At 41.5% G+C, this 9,110-nt stretch overlaps 1 long non-coding RNA gene across 1 annotated transcript; it reads right to left on the bottom strand.

The window, feature by feature from the left end:
- Window positions 1-424: 424 nt before the first annotated feature.
- On the bottom strand, window positions 425-7,713 carry LOC143412624 (uncharacterized). Its single transcript, XR_013093139.1, has 2 exons — window positions 7,319-7,713; window positions 425-7,190 (listed from the first exon to the last, which is right to left on the bottom strand). It is a non-coding gene; the product is annotated as an uncharacterized LOC143412624 (long non-coding RNA).
- Between the last annotated feature and the right edge of the window lie 1,397 nt (window positions 7,714-9,110).

Below are 9,110 nucleotides of genomic sequence, written 5' to 3'. Positions count from 1 at the left end.
CTAGGGGCCACCGTAAATATACTTTTATTTATTCACTCCACATAAAATGTAATAAATAAATCATATAATACAAAAATCAACTATTCACATTTCAACTTTTAACTATTTAAATCTTCAGCTTTTTCCTTTTACAAATTTAAAGTGAAACAACACAAAACACTGCAAACCACAACACAATTAAATATCAATTAAAATATGAAAACAAAAAGAAGATGCATATTCTCTGTCATATGGGCCTGCATGAATAAACTTTCTGAATCCTTTATCATCTGCAACTGAAGGATATAAAAAACACAACAACAGCAATAGAATAATATTAAACACAAAGTGAACCGTCTTCCTTCATTAAATAGGTTCTTTTAGATGTTAAGGAGGAATTGACTTAACCAGGCTGGCGGAGAATGAAGACAACCGGACACCTGCAGCAGATGGGGGAATCAGTGAACTTTTATTGAGACAGAGACAACCTCTCAAACAGCTCACATCAGGAGATTCCAAATATTTGCTGTGAGGATGGGTATATATTCTCTAAAACTTACAGGAGGGGGTTGTGAGGAAAGTGCTGCATTAGCAGAAAAACAACTCCATAAAAGGAAATCGGCCTTGGGTGTTCTAGTCTCTTCGCTTGCAGATATCTTTCGCCTGCAGGATGAGGCGATCGCTTCTTATCGCTCTCAAGGCCAAAGTCGTGAGCACACATTTTTATTACACAGTTGCACAGTAACTTTAAAGCTGAACAATATTTAAAGCTGAATAATGTTTGATCAGATTATATTTTCTTCAAATCCCCCTTTTGACCCATCTTAAATGGGTCAACACACAAAAATAAGTAACATTCAAAGGAACACAGAGACGTGTCGAAGCCTGGCTCGAAAAACTCCTCGGGTCTTATCATTTGTCTTTATCTGTCATTGCAGATGAGGAGAAAAGAGTCCAGGCACCACCCTGCCCAGGGGTCGGCTGCAAGCAGTCTCGGTTCCCGACGAAAGCAGTAACAGCTGTCCTGCACACAAGGGTACAACGAGTTAGTGCAACCAGGGTAGTGACACAAAATTAACAGTTCCTGTATCTCAGCAACCAAAAAGCATAAGTAATGATAAAAATGTGGACAGTACAGAGTATACTATAATAATGAGAGATATAAACGTGAAAATGTGAAAGAATAAATCAACCGTAAAATAAACCCAGAACGGTAACTGCTAAGGACATTCAAAAGTGAATATGGTAAAACTGGAGAGGAAGTGGTGGGCAAGACCCTAGGGGCTACATTTGCCAGATTGGGACTGTCAGAAGGGGGCGAAGCTTTTGAACTTGAAGGTGTCAGAAGTGTCGGGGGCCCTTCACAGATCAGGATTATGCCAATGGGAATGAGACCCAGGGCCAGGAAGCAAACAAAGACGCAACATCTTTGCCTGCCTGTCATTTCAGGGGGAAAGGGCCAAGACATGTTTACTTAGCTTGGATGTCGTCTAATAGAGGATGATGGGGCAGAGAAAGGTGGTCCAGTTCCCCCCACCTCGCCAAGGGCGTGTTCTAGGAGTTAAAGAGCAACAACCTGCAATCTGTACCAAAAAATCTTCATAGTCCCACCGGAAAATCATAAGAGTAATAAACGATTCAGCTCAACAGACAAGTATCATGTTCAGGTTTCTCCAATCATTAAATCACTATTATTGCCACAATTTGCTTTATTCACCCTTTGGGCAATGTTATTCCAAGAGAGAGAGAGAGAGAGAGAGAGAGAGAGAGAGAGAGAGAGAGAGAGAGAGAGCGCCCCTAATGGCCAGTTAGTGGGCTCTAGGTCAAACTGTCCCCAAATTTGTTATCTGTTATTATTACTTGTTGTCATGTCACTTGTCTGTTTTCTACTGCACCCCTCTCACCAAAGCAAAGCAAACATTAGCAGCACATTGACCGTAGTCAGGCATCCTCATTCCATAGGTGCTATAAAACATTTCCTGTAAAAGAATCACAGTTTTCAAGACAGGGTGTGTCTCCCCCAACACTCTCACCAGAATACAGTGTAATAGCATCCCCAACTCCTAACCCATAAACACCGTTTCTTCACACATCCGCCCAGAAATCCTGTAATAGAAAAACATTAAAACTGTAACCCTGTAGGGAAGAAAATGTAAATGGTAACGCTGCGCAGTTACCTCTGTAAGCAACACAAGACACAAAAATGGCATTTACAGGTTCACTCATCCTCGAATATTTTGTCATCCTTCTACTCCTGTAAAAGAAACCCATATAAATTCATCCACCCTTTCATCCTATCTAGGTGGAGGTGGTTAACCTTGAGTCATGGTCAAGTCTTGTCATCTCTTACCAGTCAGTCCGTTTGTTTTTATTCCCAGTCTTTCATCCATTCATCCGTTCTTTGCTGATAGTGAAACCTGTCGTCGCATCTAGTTTCCACACTCAGCAAAATGACGTCATCTCAAAAAGAAACAAGAACTTGAGTTTGGATTACCTCGCTGAATCCTTTTTTAAACAGGGACTCTCGTTTCTAATTGTCCCCACAAGTGTTTCCTCCAGAACCCATTTCAATGCGGAGAAACTCACTTACAACAATTTTCTCGCCGACGTGTAATGCTTGTAATTTCCGATGTGCAGATCTGCTTAAAGAAAAGATTCACAAACAAAAATCAGTAAATATAAAACAAAATAAAATGAAAAATAACAAAAACAAAATGCAGACGCCCGGGTCTTAGGACTTGTCACTGAATATTCTTCCCATCAATAAAAATACCAACCTAAACCTACACAGAGTCAAATCAACACCACCTCAACCTTTTCATATTCATAAACCTATATGTTTTGCGTTCGTGAAACAAAATTGAACCATTAAGTAAGTTGAGCTCTTGAAATGTTTTAATTCTCTTAATTCTGCCAGTTTATTTCAACACTTATTCAATGACTTTTATTCAACTGCTACTTGGCCACTCGACTTTTACCTGTTCAAATTGCCTAGGGTTCAACAAAGTCTAGATCCCCGTTATCATGAAACTTGAACGGTGTACGATGATTTACTTACAGTAATTTAGAATCATCACTCAACCTAGCTCTACTACTGGCACTGCGTGACTTTTCTCACACTGGAAACCAGAATTTAGCACAGAACTTTAATGCCTCAGGCAATCGCGTTCAAGGGCTGCCCCCCTTCTCTTCTTCTTTGTCCGTGTGTTCCTCCTTTATTAAATCTCCATCACAATGACGTGGCGCTCTGAAATAAAACTCACACTGTTAATTCCTCGTTTTCACTCTGCACCACTGCTCAGAGTGTTTTCTTTTCTTTTTAGTGTAGAGTAAACAATTAAGTCGAGGCCTTAAGCCCCAGATATCTCGCACGGGCATCATTTTCATAACCAAACCGCTCCGGACTCTGCTCCCCAGACCACACAAATGCCCTCTGGGCTTATTATTATAGCAAATTCTGTATTTGACTTTGTTGTGTGCAGCATTGAGCCTTTGTCAGTAAAGCATTCTTCATTGCAGCAGCTGGAGCATTGTGTGTCACTTCTTAGTAAATTAAATCAACATTTTGATTTTAGTGCATGGGTATGTATCAGTTTTTACTCCCTCAACAAGTGCATAAGTGTTCATGTGTGTGTTTCCCTTCATTCTAAGTAGGCGCATGCAGAAGTGTGTGTTCGTGTGTTGGTATATGTTTGTGTTCATCACCTTCCTGTTCTGTAGTTTAGGTAAACCAGCGGCCTGACGCATGGCCTAGGGTTCTCCCCTCCTCTTTGGGTCTGTTTCTGTTGTCCTTACTTTGCTCCACGGCCTTCTGCAGCTCTGCTGTTCGGCTCTTCTCAGAGGTCAGCATCCTTCTGCTCACCGTCCCTTTTCCTCCGGGCTTAATGCGCGTCTCGTCACAGCTCTGTCAGCTGACGCAGCCTGGGAATTTCCCCCGTGTAGTGAAACGGGCTTTAGGTTTAGTGCTCTCCGTCTCTGCTGCATGAGATCACTCTTTTGCAGCACTGTTGACATCCTCAAGTTGTTGTTGTGAGTCCAGCTGCTGTGGCCTTCAGGGGTCAAAGGGTCAAAGATGGTCGCGGAGAGGGCAACGATGGTAGAGGGGAGGGTAGGAGTCCAGGTCAGCTTCGGCTCTCAGAAAAAACAAAAACAAAACAAAACAGGCGAACAGGAAAATGATGTTGTGTTGGCTGTGCTGTGTTGGCTGTGTTATCCCGAGAGGGGAGAAACAACGAGATCTCGTCTCCCCCCTTTTTTGTTTTTGTTTTTTTTTTTTTTTTTTTTTTTTTCACCATATAATCAACTCATAACCCCTCAAGTTGACAGGACAACACAGGTACGTGTTAAAATTCTTAAGATCCTGTTTAGAAACCTAAAAAGGAATTTCCTATCATTCAGTAGTCATTTGTCTTAAACAATCAACAAAAACATGTCCCAAGTCGACCCTTTTAACCACTAAATTTGTCGTGTCCTCACTTAATCCTCAGACCAGTGTCTTTGTCTTTTGACGTTACGTTGTTGTCCTGCAACCCAAAGCGTTTAATTGTCAGTAATGTATAAACTATATCATTTAAAAACAGGTGTATGTTAAGTGTCGCTACTTTAACCTTGCATGTACGTGCACATGTATGTAAGCTGTTTCTTCATTGCATGTATGGGTGCGTCTGTATATGGGTTACTTTAACTGTTTCTCAAACGAGGCATTTCTCTAACACGCACATGTGTCTGTTCCTCACCCTTCTCATATCTTTCTCTGGTTGTGTGTGGTTTTATTTGTTTCAGTGATTTACCAGGAACATCTTTTCCTTTTCTCCATGTCTTCCGCCAGAGGTTAACACCGGTGAGATTCAGGGACACAGCACCCAGAGCAGTTCAGCGAGAAAAACCCGCCTCAAACTACATTCTCTCTTTTTTGTTTTACCGGGAGGGGTGAGGACAACTCTGGTGTCCAGCCGTGAATTTTAGCCAAAGCTTGGCCTGTCTTCTGCTGCCGTACTCAGGCTTCCAGGTTAAGAAAAAACACCTGTATGAAGACACTAAACATACATTTAGTATTTGTATAAACATAACTGCCTAAATCATTGAACTCTTGAGGAGGGTGTATTTCAGAATCAGAATCAAAATCAAAAACTTTATTGTCATTGTCATGAGACCGACGACATTAAGAATGGTCCCCGATCATTGCATCATCCCTAGTAATATCAAATATAAAAAACAATAAAATTCAATCAATAAAATAGATAGAATACTTAAAATACTAAGTATTCCCAACGTCGTGCTTCAGACCGTGCATAGATTAACACAAGAGTGGCATGGTGGACATTTTTGTAGTATTCAGATGTGTTATTGCAGTTGGATAACAGCTGTGTTTGAGTCTATTAGTCCTTGCTCTGATTGCCCTGTACCGTCTGCCTTAGGGCAACAGTTCGAACAGGGAGTGGCCAGGATGTGAGGTGTCTTTTATGATGTTTTGGGCCTTTTTAAAACAGCGGGCGTTGTTTGACTCTTTACTAACTTTAAAACCCCACCATAACAATTTCTCACTGACAAACTTCTATGCATCCATTTAAACATGCGAAGCCAGCACAAAATCACACACATACCCCTACAGCAAAGCTTTAACATAACCACAATGCAACTCCTCCCTTAAACGGGAGAAATCACCCTGAATCAACCAACTCTATATAAAACGTCAAACAAAGATAAACCACAAACATTTCTACACTTCTGTGTCTTCCACGCAGCACAATAGGCAGAAAAACACCGATTACTCACAGTCTACAACAAAAGAAAAACCTGCTCTTTTCACAACTCTCATAGCTAAAGTCAAAACTCTTACCCAGTGCCTCTGAAATAATAAAAAATCACCAAATACTCGATTACTCTTTTCACTCGCTCCCTCTCACCCCCTTCTTCCTCATACAGCATACACGCTCGCTCCCGCGGACCCGCTCGGCCCCGCGGGCTCACTCGGCCCCCACCTTTTTTCTCTCACAGAGACAGAGAGAGAGACCCTTTTCCTTTTTTTTTATTTCTCCAGCACACATACACACACAGAATCCCAACTGAGAGAAAGAGGGAGAGAAGAGAAAAGAGTTGTAGAGAGGAAGTTTTTTAGCAGGAGTTTCAGATCTAACAGATTTATACAACTTATTTACACACACCGGTAATTTATGTTCTATTTATTGATTTTAAAGGAGAATTTGGGCCAGCTGGGTTTCTGCCTCTGTTAGGCACTAACAGCTGGGGCGCTGCTTTAAAGGTGAGTCAGCACTGAAATATCCCTTCAGGTGTTACCAGGCTTCTACCAAACCGGAGTCTGGCGGGTAACCTTGCCTAGAGCTTCCTGATAGGGGTGCTAGTTGGTTGTCACCTTGTTCACACGTCTCATTCACACTTCATACATTACCTGCAGTCACTCATTACCCTCCTTATGTATGTAATAAATGTGTAAAAAAATTCTATGTGTGGTGTATTATTTTAACCAAAAGAGGAACCTAGTTCCTTTAATTGTGTAATCTGTGAACAACGGAGAACAAACTGTCCTGCCCAGTGTTCCACAGCAAGCATTCAGCGTGTATTTATGTGTGTCCAATATCAAACAGAACATCAAAACATTTAAAACACTAAAATCATCGGGGTTTTAAGAAGAGATCCGTTTTCTCCTATTGATCAAAGGGACCCCTCCTTTGGACTCCAACCAGTACTTCTCCTTTTTAAGTTTTAGAGGATCTTTTCTAATAAAGTCCTCTGGGCCTTCCTAACCCTTCTGTAGTTTAGAGAATATTACTAAAAAATATTCTCAAGGCCTTTAACCTTTTAATTTGTTTAGAAAGGCGTTACTAATAAACCCTTTCAAGGTCCCAGACCTGCACTGAGGTATTTATCCGACACCGGAGAGCAAACCCGTCGGCTGCAACCGTGGTCAGACCTCAGTTCACTCTTATCTTTATTCACTTATTCACTTATTTCTTATTCACTTATCTCTTATTCACTTGTCTGATTCTCAACAAGCCTTAAGTAAGCCAGACAATTTTGGTTATGAATTACTAGGAGTTTGGACACTAAGTATTTTTATAATGTTCAATATAGCAGAAATAAAAGGTCTGCTTACCTTGTTTTTTGTGTGTACACAGCTTTTGTCCAAACTCCGTTCACTCAGACCACGGCCGATGTCCTCCCTCCCGTTCCAGTTTGACCTGGAGCGGATCCTGTTCGTGACGCCAATTGAAGGATATAAAAAACACAACAACAGCAATAGAATAATATTAAACACAAAGTGAACCGTCTTCCTTCATTAAATAGGTTCTTTTAGATGTTAAGGAGGAATTGACTTAACCAGGCTGGCGGAGAATGAAGACAACCGGACACCTGCAGCAGATGGGGGAATCAGTGAACTTTTATTGAGACAGAGACAACCTCTCAAACAGCTCACATCAGGAGATTCCAAATATTTGCTGTGAGGATGGGTATATATTCTCTAAAACTTACAGGAGGGGGTTGTGAGGAAAGTGCTGCATTAGCAGAAAAACAACTCCATAAAAGGAAATCGGCCTTGGGTGTTCTAGTCTCTTCGCTTGCAGATATCTTTCGCCTGCAGGATGAGGCGATCGCTTCTTATCGCTCTCAAGGCCAAAGTCGTGAGCACACATTTTTATTACACAGTTGCACAGTAACTTTAAAGCTGAACAATATTTAAAGCTGAATAATGTTTGATCAGATTATATTTTCTTCACAACCGAAAATAGTTGTGGATGATTACTATACCTTTCTAATGTGACGTTGTTGTCCCTGGCTCTCTTTCTCTCTCTCTCCCTCCGGCTCTGTTCCTGTGCTACTCAGTGTAACTACCGCCCCTCCCCCCTCTGCCCAGCGTAAAGCACAAGGCTCGCATGCGGAGTGAAGCGGAAAAAATTGCGGGAGAGAGAGAGCGTCGTTCACGTCAAAGACCCGGCTCTAAGAGCCATTTCGTTCGCAAACGACCCATCACTAGCGAGCAAGGCCAATCACAATTAGAGCTGGGCGATATATCGAGTTTTTAAAAAATATCGATATATTTTTATACGAGATATAAGATGTGACAATATCTTTTATATCGATATAGTCTATGTTACATTATAACTATATAGCCGCAAGTTTGCCTCTCTTTCGTCCACTTTTGTCTTTACGCAACGTTACTCAGCCTCGCCCCTCCTTCACTGAACACAACTCCCCCTCCTTCCCCATCGCTTCACCTGCAGGAAGCGACAAGATGGACACGGCAAATCTCCGTTAACGAGTTACTGCGCATCGCCCCGTGCGTGGGGCTGGACGGCGTCAACGTGTTAGCTAGCTAACCACGCTAACGAGCTAACCACGCTAACGCCATGCAGCCCAGAGGTGCTACACGGACTAAAAATCCTTTCATTTTCTCAAAAGTTGACAGCGCGCCTTATGTATGAATTCTGGTTGTGCTTGATGGCCACGAACCGATTTTATGTGGAACACGGCGCTCAGCAATCTGTCAGAAAATGTTTTAGTACGACTTTAGTAAGCTACGGAGCTGCACCGCTTGATGGATTGTCAGAGCATTACGGCTGAGCCTCGCGGAGTGATACGTACTGTGCTTCAACGTAATATTACCCTACTGTGTATAAGGACCATAAATGGCACCTGTTAATAAGAGACGTGGTTGCGAAGCGGATTTCAAACTCCAGGCTGTCAGTCACGCAGTACAAGTTGGGAACAGAGCAGCTGTGAAATCTGTCTTTGTTATTGTGCTCAGCGTCTTTTAGTTTACATTTTGACTGCACAATTGTGAGCTTTTTGTTATGCACAAAAACAACATTGTTTTCTTTTATTTATGGAGCATTATTATTTAATAAATGCTCATAATTTATTTTTGAGTAAATTTTATGTACATCTGCTCTATGTTAATAAAAGTGCCTGTGTGACATCTGGGACACAGCTTTGACTAAGAACTCTCTTTTTGTTCTTACTTTATGGCTTTAAAAAAATATATCGAGATATATATCTTATATCGCCATCCAGCTAAAAAATATCGAGATATGAATTTTGGGTCATATCACCCAGCCCTAATCACAATCAAGGATTTCGGACGCCAGTAGAATCGGTTACAAATCAACATGCCG

This window comes from Maylandia zebra, linkage group LG15 (genome assembly GCF_041146795.1).
Source record: "Maylandia zebra isolate NMK-2024a linkage group LG15, Mzebra_GT3a, whole genome shotgun sequence".
Taxonomy (NCBI): Eukaryota; Metazoa; Chordata; class Actinopteri; order Cichliformes; family Cichlidae; genus Maylandia; species Maylandia zebra.
Note: the sequence above shows the minus strand (reverse complement) of the source record. Positions and strands in the feature narration are given on the sequence as shown.